Below are 9824 nucleotides of genomic sequence, written 5' to 3'. Positions count from 1 at the left end.
CAACTCTCTCAGCCTGACCTCATATGGGAGGTACAGTGACCACAGTCCCAGGCAGCTGCCAGCTTGGGCTGTGCCACAGCCCAGCACAATCGTGGTACGAGGGCTGGGGGCTGAGGCCAGGCAGAGCATGGGTGGCCCCAGTGTGGCCATGTGCCCTGCGGTGTGGGCTCTTCTCTTTAAGTGTGACCTCCCCTAGTAGTAGTGAAACCAATGAGATGAGAAGAGGGGCTGGTGCTCTGTCGGTGGCCTAAATTCTGCTTGAGCTCCTATGTCTTGTCATAGAATGATAGAATGGTTTGGGTTAGAAGGGACCTTAAAGATCATCCAGTTCCAACCCCTCTGCCTTGGGCAGTGACATTTTCTGCAAGATCAGGTTGCTCAAAGCCTCATTCAGCCTGGTCTTGTATATCCCTAGGGATGGGGCATCCACAACTTCTCTGGGCAACCAGCTCCACTGCCTCACCACTCTCACAGGAAAAAAAAAGTCCTAATATCTAATCGAAATCTACCATCTTTCAGCTTTAAACTGTTACTTCATGTCCTATCACCACACTCCCTCATAAAAAGCCCCTCCCCAACTTTCCTGTAGGCCCCCTTTAAGTACTGGAAGGCTGCTAGAAGGTCTCCCTGGAGCCTTCTCTTCTCCAGGCTGAACAAGCCCAACTCTCAACCTGTCTTCACAGGGGAAGTGCTCCAGCCCTTTGATCATCTTCATAGCCTCCTCTAGACTCTCTCCAACAGATCCATGTCCTTCCTGTCCTGAGGACTCCAGAACTGAACACAGCACTCAGGGTGAGGTCTCACAAGAGTAGACTATAGGTGGACAATCACTTCCTTTAATCCGCTGGTCACACTTCTTCCCATGCAGTCCAGGATACAGTTGGCTTTCTTGGCTGCAAGCACATGTTGCCAGCTCATGTTTCTCAGATCCATGTCCTTCCTGTGCTGTGTCATAACAAAGTCCTTATATTTACACAGATCAGCACCAGAAAATCCTAGCATGGCTGGCATTCTTGTGAAAACACGCTGGAAACTCAACCAGAAAACTATCCTTTCATTTGGGTAAATGTGGTCTCTGTCCTTACCAAAGCCCCAAGCTTGTCAAATGTGCGTATATGTTGTAAGGTTTGTCTGCAGTTTGGTGCTATGATACTTCTAACAAGAAATGAACAACAATAATCTGCTCCACTGTGCATATCAAATTATACAGACAGAAGAAGAGCAAACTATAATTAATCACAGCTATTGCAATAGAGCAGGGAAATGGAAAAAGAAGGATTAAAGGAGAAGTCTAGAAAAACAAACTAGGACTATCCAGCTAGTGGTCCCCTTGACTTTCTCCACAAGATTCCATGCATCTTCAGGGAGATCAGTGCACAGCAGCTGCAGGAAGGTGATGCTGACTGCTGGGGTGTTCAACCTGGTGTCAAAGTACAGCTGAAAACAAGTACCCTAAGCATTTAATACAATAAACAACTGTATGGTGAATGATAGCCAAGATGAATTGCTTAGCCCTTGTTGCACAAACCCAGAACCTACAATAAAATGCCGTGTCTACTACTGACTCTCATTAATGGAAGGGAGAGGAATTCCTGTAGCTGTGTGGAAAAACATGCAAGGTCTTTTTTTTATTGCTAGTCATTTTTTTCTTAATCGAAGTCTCATTTTCATAGAATCACCAGGTTGGAAAGGACCCACTGGATCATCGATTTTATGCACTTTTATGCTTTTTACCCATGTTAGTTTACTTTGATTTTCTTTCTTTGGGTTCTTTCAGAGTTAATGTACTGAAGATAACCTCAAGCTTTCAGGCTGGCAGCTGCATTTTGAATTTATTGTTACTTTTTGTACAAATACAAAAAGAAAGACTTCTGAATCTCAGTGGCAGCCTGTGCTTGAATTACCTGTCTCCAAGTTGTTTTGATGCAAATTGTTTAACACGTTGCAAAACAAGAGCAGCATCTCTCTGTCACTGCATACATTGAAATAAATTTATCTTGAAATAGTGTGGTTGACATTTAGCCGAAGAGATCAGGAGCGTAATTTGTGAAAACATGTGAAAAGCCACTGTTATTCAGGCCTTATAAGTGGTTATGAAACTATAAAAAAGCCCAGTGCTACACCTTGAAAATACAGCCAAGATCAGTAATTAGAGGCTGGATTTCAGCTGGCTAAAGTCTGTGCAGGCTGCATGTAACCATTAACATCACAGGTAAAGCAGAACTCTCAATATTCCTGCACATTCCTGATGGAATAGGTTGATATAAACTAATAAAGAAACATGATTGCTATAACTGGCGGACATTCAGGCCTGATAGCCACACATATTCACAAAACCAGACAGCTGGCTGGTTAATGGTAAAAAGGGGACTTGGCTGTAAGTAAATGACCAAGTAGAAGGTGATTAGATTGTAGCTCCAGAATGGCTTCTGTGTTTTGTCCTGATGCTAGACACAGTACTAAAGAATAACAAAAAAATCCAAACCTACATTCCCGAAAATGCAGAAGCGATGTAAAATAGCACTGAGATCAACAGAAAAAGTGTCTTTCAACTTTCAATATAAGCCAGTCCAACTTGTCTCTCTCCTCATGCTTCTTGTCCCATCAACAGCTCTTCTAGACCACTGGTGACAACTGGGAAAGGTTAAATGAGGGGATTGAGACACGGACTTCAATCTGATGGATAGAAGATCCTTTATTGAGTTAGCAGTTTCTTTATATACCCTTTTGGATTACATAACAAGCTGTCCACGAGGCTATCTACAGTGTATAAATAGCTAAAGGTAGCCGTCCATAAAGCTATTACTAACATATTACTGGCTAAACAACTGCGCATGCTAAAAAAAAAAGTTACATTAAAATTAAGTATGTTGATATTTTTCTTCTTTTGTTTTTTACTCAGTTGGTACTTGTTCCCACCAAACTAGCTCTTGTTTTTGTCTCAGCTGTCTCTTCTTCCTACCGAACTGGCTCTTGTTTATCTCTCAGCTCTCTGTTTCAAGGTCTTGTCAGAGTTGCTCGATATCAACAAAGCCTAGAGCATCAAGTCCTTCTTCCCTGTAAAATGTCTCCGCAGTTAAACTATAGAGAGATGGAGAGCTAGAGAAAGAACTGGTTTGCTTTAAGCAGCAATGGAGGGAAGGGGGGAAAAAAAAGAGATCCTGAATGAGATCTAGGAGAGAGGGGAAATTTCTGTCTTAGTATAATAAATTGATGTCTGAAGGCCTGTCAAATTAATGTTTGAGTCTCCTTCTCCTTCTAGGAGACCTATCTCCTCTCTTCCACTTGCTTCATCAAAATACTGCCTTCTCCCACTAGGGAGAAAACAGTTTGTTCTGCTTTTCCTGTTTTTCAGGGTGCAGGCAGGCAATGCTGATGGGCAAAGAACTATTTCAGTTCCTACTGCAGGGAGTCAAAGTCATCATGTTTTGCATTATTCAAGGAAATTTGAGTAAAGTTTGCTGAGAAGACTTTACTAAGCTTTACTAAAAATAGTAATTATGATGCTAAGGCTATGTTTCCAAGTCTACTGAAATTCTGAGAATGAAACCATCTTCTAGTGTATCACACAGAGTATTACTACTGGATGCCTTAATTTCAGATGATCTTAGTGAGCTGAATGACACCTTAATTTTGGGACCTAATAACCAACTTCTGCCTTTAAATAAGGAATTGAGACATTTATGGATTTGCATTCAGTAACCACTCAGGTAACTTTTGACAGATTAAATTATATAGAAGTTAGCTTTGAAAGTCTAGATTTATGAACAAATTTAACCAAGGAATCTTGTGACTGCAATGCTGTTCGAAGGAGAGGACATCTAGCAGTGCAGACTTGAGAAAAATGAGCTGATCATGGGCAAACCGGTTAGTTTTTCTAAGTTGTGCAGCAGTATTTTCCTAACCTTCAGTGGATCCAAGTGTAGGGGCAGGCAATGTTAGGACATGTAAAGAAGGATTCTGTAGTTTCTTCAGCAGTGCTTTATGATCAGAGGCATGTCTTTCTGTTTTGACACTGAAGTTGGCATGGAAGCAACTGACTTCTGTGTGCAGGTAATGGAGTGCCTGCTCCGCCTTCCAAAGGAATGGAGCAGGTTGCACATAGGTCTCGGGCAACATTCCACTTAAATTGTCACCTTAGACTGTGTTTACCTGTTCCTATTACACAGCACTAAGGAAACAGTGTCGGTAATCTTCTGGAGCAAGAGAAATGGAAAGAGAAGCACAGGGTCAGGGCTCATAATTTGCATTCTAAAGCCTTCCTCATTAAGCTTTCCTCTGCTTCTACATAAATTCCTGTTTTCAGTCTTTAGGTCTGCTCCCACTGTAAAGTGTGAAGCAATAACAGCTTCCTTGATGGAATAAGTAGCCAGCAACCAAGACAGATTCGTGTTTGTGTGTTGTTCTTAACATGTTTACTCTCAGCTTTATGTTTTTTCTTTCTTTCTGGGGAAAAACCATTAGTGTTCAGTACTTCTTTGAGGGCTGAAGGAATCCTAATTCGTATTCAAAAGTGTGGTTGCTACTTGACAGATAGTAGATGAAATCTAATTAAAACCACTGCATGTAAAATGCTTTCTGGAGATTTCTTAGCCTTAAGCTGTGGCAAGGATAGGGCAGGAGGATTACCAAGTGGAGAAAAATAAACCTGAGCTCTTCCTAATGCTGATCTTTAGAAAGAGGATACATCAGTCTGCAGCAATGGTGGAAGGGAGTTTGGGAAGGAGCAAGATGTCTTCTTGTCATTTGGCTTTACCAAGGGAGGGGTTGTGGTGCAGAGCTTCCCAGACTGTTCTGGAACTGGAATATAGGTCGTCTTTGCAGTGTGATCCCCCACTTAGGACAACTAGCAGGTCTATGGGCAGGGTGTCTCAGTTAGGGTAGGGTACTGCTGTGCTGTCCGTGCTGGCCTCGGGACATCAGTTAATTGTTCTTACAGCAGATAATGCTCTAAAGTGGAGCCTGGGACCTGCAACAGTTATCTCTAATATGCATCATTACATCGAGCAGATGGTTGCAAGATGAGCCACTTTCTGATATAAGAGTCTAAAGTGTTTCTTCCTACTCTTTCATGCTGTGGTAAACAGCCAAAATGAGTCTGTTGGTTCCCTCAACAGAACATAGACAAATAATCCTGTAGTTAAAACACAGTGTCTGAAGATAGACATGAAGATGTATGAAGTCAATACACTTCCAAACCTTCTTTGAAATTGAAGGAACTGATCTGCTTGAAAATATTTGAGGAAGTGATGGGAGATCCGTATTTCTGTGTATGACTGGTTCTCAAACTTCAAGCTGCAAATCCATGGTGAAGACTTCCCAGGCTAGCTGGGAGTTAACACTTTTGCTTCTTTCTTAAAGAAGATAAGCTCTTAATGTCTATTTCTCCTTCAAGAAAAGTGAAAGAGGCTACAGTGGGGGTGATCAGATTGCCTCCCAAACAGATAACGTGAGTAGGATGTTATTAAATATTTCCACAATAGAGCAGGAAGAAAAAAATATCTCTTGGCTAAGAAAATATGAAGCCAGTATAGAGTTAGGATTGTCACATAACTTACATATTACATTTCCATGCTAAAGCTGAACTTAATGCTTTCTTCCATTATGTGGTTCAGTTTAAGTGAGCAAACCATCCAGTGTAGGAACAGTAACCGCACCTTGTGGCAAGAATATGACTAAGTGAAACGGAGAGTCAAGCTCCAACCATTTGTCAGGCATTGAAATAAAACACATTCTTTTTTAGATCTTTATTAGAGAATGAAGTGATGATATTAGTGCAAACAGTAATTGCTGCTTAATATTCAGTGCAGTAGCTAGGCAGCACTGTTCAGCATATTTCATAACAGTGGTGTATTAAAAGGCTGATGTGCCACTTTTGCAGGCACATTTTGCATGCCATGAAATTAGGTACCTCCCACCTACACTTGTTTTCTAAAAAGCTTAGAACCCCTAAATTTCTGACATGCACACAGATCAAACTTTATAACCCTGTGCTCTGGTGAGAACTTCTCCTTCCCTGGGAAAGAACCAACTCCCAAATCCCATTCTCTCTGACGTTACCGTGAACTTAACTTGGCTCAAACCCATGGCAGTTTGCTAGTCAGCTCAGTGAGCTCTTGCTCATCTTCAAAGCAAGACAAATCCTGTCTTAAAGATAAGAGCTTTTTGGCTTGGGAGGAAGAAAGAAATGCTTGTTCTTCAGTTTTAAACAAAGACCACTTCCAAGTTCTGTTGGATTTTTGGAAAGTGCTTTAAGAATGCAGAGTACTGCAAGGCCATTTTAGAGCCAGTTTTTCATTTTTTCACTGTGCACATTCATGTTCTACCTCTCCACAAATTCATTGTCTTCTCCACTCCTGCTGCCTTATCTTTCTAATGCATTATTATTTTCTATGAATTTTCCCGTATCAATTGCTCTCTGTTCTATCTACAGAGGTCCTGTTTCTATACATGACTTTTTCAGATCGTGCTTCCTTTTTCTTTCGTATCAAGCCTCTGACCCAGGAAAAGTGTTGTCACAAACAGTTTTTGGAGTTTAATGAAAGCAAAAATTAGCAGTTTCAAACATTTAATGGCATTTCTACAGTTTCTTTTCCCTAGAGACAGATTATAAACCCTCTACCTGTACCTAAAACTATCTTGCTAACTTTATCAACAACCTTGTGTATTAGATAAGTCTTATGCATAAACTATTATTTGTACACTCTACTCTCCTTCTGATTTTTTCTCTTTTACCTGTTTTTATGTATTTACAGGTTTAACTACTCATGGGTTCCACCAAAATGAGTTCCTTTATGAAGAGATATGTATCTAGTAATGTTAACCTTAGGAATATGTGTATATGCTTATAGGACCAAATAAACAGCTGGTAGTTTCATGAAGCTTAAAAACGAAGATGCTATTTTTGTCATTCTTGTGACCAGACTTATTGAAACAAAAATGTTTAAGTGAAAAAGGAGAAGAAAAAGACTATAGAAACACTCCAACACCCTGGGCTGGAAGTTTTAAGTATGACCATTTGATATATCTTATTCTGTTAAAAGAGGAAACACGTCCAGATTACTGTACAGAAACTGCCCTGTAAGCAAGACAGGGCTTGTCCGCAAACTAACTTTACCCAAGAAGTATTTATAGTGCTCATTCTGCAAAGTCTGAGACAGCACGTCAATAAAGTTAAGTACAGTTGCAGCCTTCAACAAATTTACAATTATGGTATTACCAGTGTGGCTACCGTCATCTTCATAGGAAGCCAATAACTCTCAGATTTGAGACTGATGTGGTTAACAACGTAGCACTATGAGCTAGCAGCTTCCTGGGCAATTAGCATATGTGCAAATTCCTTTGTCCCCAGTTATGTGCAATAACATTTTCTGAATATGAAAAAACTGAGCTTCAAGGAAATAATGTAAATCTAAAGCACCACCAGTTCTAGAAAGATTGGAAATGCTGACATGTGGTTTCAGGAAAAGATCACTTAAAAGGATGTGCTTCAAGAGCTGTTCAAAGCCATTTGAAAGGAGGATTGACATAGCTGCTGTCCATTTTTTTTCAACTTAAGTGACTGTAGAGCGAGTAGATCCCTTTAGCCCTTCTTCACTCCCCCCTCTTCCTTCTCTCTGTTTGGCTCTAAGGATTTTCTAATAGGAACACCACTAACGTCAAATACAATTTTTTTTTCCAAACAAAACATTTGTGGGGAATTCTGATGAAAAAGTACTAAATAATGCAAATAATAAACTGAGACAGGCAGAATTATGAAGGTGGCAAGGACACCTGAAAAATTCAAATGACTAAATCTTGTACTTAATTTTTTTCTCTCCATGCCTTAGCATGTGAACATATAAGTTGGTATCAAATTTCAAAATATCTACAGTCCTTTCTCCCAAAACATTATACGCAAATCCAGCAGAATAAACTGCAGAATATACCTTCTAATTTTGTCTAATCAAATTTAATGAAGCTTGTGTACTCTGATCTTTTAACTCACTCCTGTCTGAAAGATATCATGAATTATTTCCCATCTTTTTTACTGCTCCCACAACTGCGATTTCTTGTGGAATTCCCATGCAGTAAGGTCTGTTTGCTAAAGTGATGCCCATGGATCTTTTGTACTGTATTGGATGCATTTTCAGCTGAACCTAGTTATGTGAGTCACTCCTACTGAGATGAAGCTGCAGTTTGGGACCCGTGCTGCTGGCATGTCACCTGCTTCATCAGACGGATACCCTGCGGGGCCCCTTTTGGCTCCAGGAGTGGATAAAGAGCTTCAGAGCAACACTCAAGGTGCGCAGGCAGGATCTTTGAAGCTGCTCAGAAAGGTCTCTGACTCCGGATGGGGTCAAGCAGGACCTTGCAACCGAAAAGTTCAGGGGAGATGAGCTGGCAATGTGTGTTGGCAGCCCAGGTGGGCAGCAGTACCCTGGGCTGCATCAAGAGAAGCGTGACCAGCGGGTCGAAGGAGGTGATTCTGCCCCTCTATTCCTCTCTTGTGAGACCTCACTTGGAGTACTGGGTCCAGTTCTGGAGTCCTCAACGTAAGAAGGAGATGGAGCAGTTGGAGCGGGTGCCGGGGTCCCCGCGGCGCCTTGGGGCGGGCAGGCGGCGCCCTCTGCCGGGCAGCCCGGGGACCCGGAGAGTCGGGAAAACGCCGGGAAACGAGCTCCCCGGGACTCTTTTCGGAATTTTAGGAAGCGAGCGTCCTTTACCGGTGCCTGGGAGGGAGTGATTTCCATCAGCCGTGCAGCCGGAGAAAGGCCGGTGACAGAATGTATTTCCCTGTATTTCCCACTTACACGTGGATGTGTAAATTTTCCCAGAAATTTTATGCATATTCTATTACTTTCCAAGGTCTGATGTTAATATTATTACAAACTTCACGACAGTCAAAGCTCTTGCTAATTTGGAGCTGGCTTCAGCTCTCTGTCTGACCTTCCATTTGAGATAAACACTGCAAACAGAGGGGATTGCAGAAGACGTTCTTTTTTTTCTTCCTTTTCTGTGAAGGAGTAGTCCTGGAGTGTATCTTGGATTAGGTGAACCATAACCCCTAAAATCCTTAAATAACTGCTCACATCTGTATGACCTCCCTTCACTTTAAAGAGCTAGAAATACAAATGAATTAATTTGCAGAATGAGTTTGATGCAGAAAAATGTTATTTACTTCATTATGTTTTGAGCAGTCCATCGTTACCCTCTGCTTTGAAAAAAGGGCAAAAGCCATATGACACCACAAAAAACAAATCCAGACCTTTTAGCAACTACTGGAATTAACCTGATGAACCCAATTCTTGCCACAGAAAAGGTAAACAAATTCACCCCATGACTTACACGTAGCTTTGCTTTGCAAGTAAGTGGAGGATCACTGGCGTCAGGAGTTTTGACAAGAAAACTAAAGCTCTGTTTGCTCACATAACAGTTCTCTTCAAATGTGAAGGACAAAATAAAATGGCACAAGTAATCAGTACAGTGAGGGCATTTCCATTTTGATCTACAAATCTCCCTAAGTCACTTTGACTTTGTCTTTACAGCAGAATTTGTCTGGGGGTGACATTCTTGAGTTTAAGCCTCCAAAGTCTTAACTGGTGCTTAAGTTTAATTGCATGATTGTGCCAACAACAGGCTGCATTAGGTGATGGGCTTTTCTGTGAGGGCACGTCCCTCAGACTTAAGCACTGTACTGAGATATTTTCCAAGTTGCTGTGGGATACTTGTCTTTTTCCCTTGATTAATCTGCAGAGGAGTAATAAAACAGGTGAGGTGCTCAGGGACATGGTTTAGTGGTTGATAGGAATGGTTGGACTTAATGATCCTGGAGGTCTTTTCCA

General features: G+C 41.4%; 1 protein-coding gene across 1 annotated transcript in view; it reads left to right on the top strand.

The window, feature by feature from the left end:
• Positions 1-9824, top strand: part of STAC (SH3 and cysteine rich domain) — a 598932-nt gene that overhangs the window by 327186 nt on the left and 261922 nt on the right. The window lies entirely within an intron of this gene.

This window comes from Phaenicophaeus curvirostris, chromosome 6 (genome assembly GCF_032191515.1).
Source record: "Phaenicophaeus curvirostris isolate KB17595 chromosome 6, BPBGC_Pcur_1.0, whole genome shotgun sequence".
NCBI lineage: Eukaryota > Metazoa > Chordata > Aves > Cuculiformes > Cuculidae > Phaenicophaeus > Phaenicophaeus curvirostris.
The sequence above is the reverse complement of the archived record's forward strand: the minus strand, read 5'-3'. Positions and strand labels throughout refer to the sequence as shown.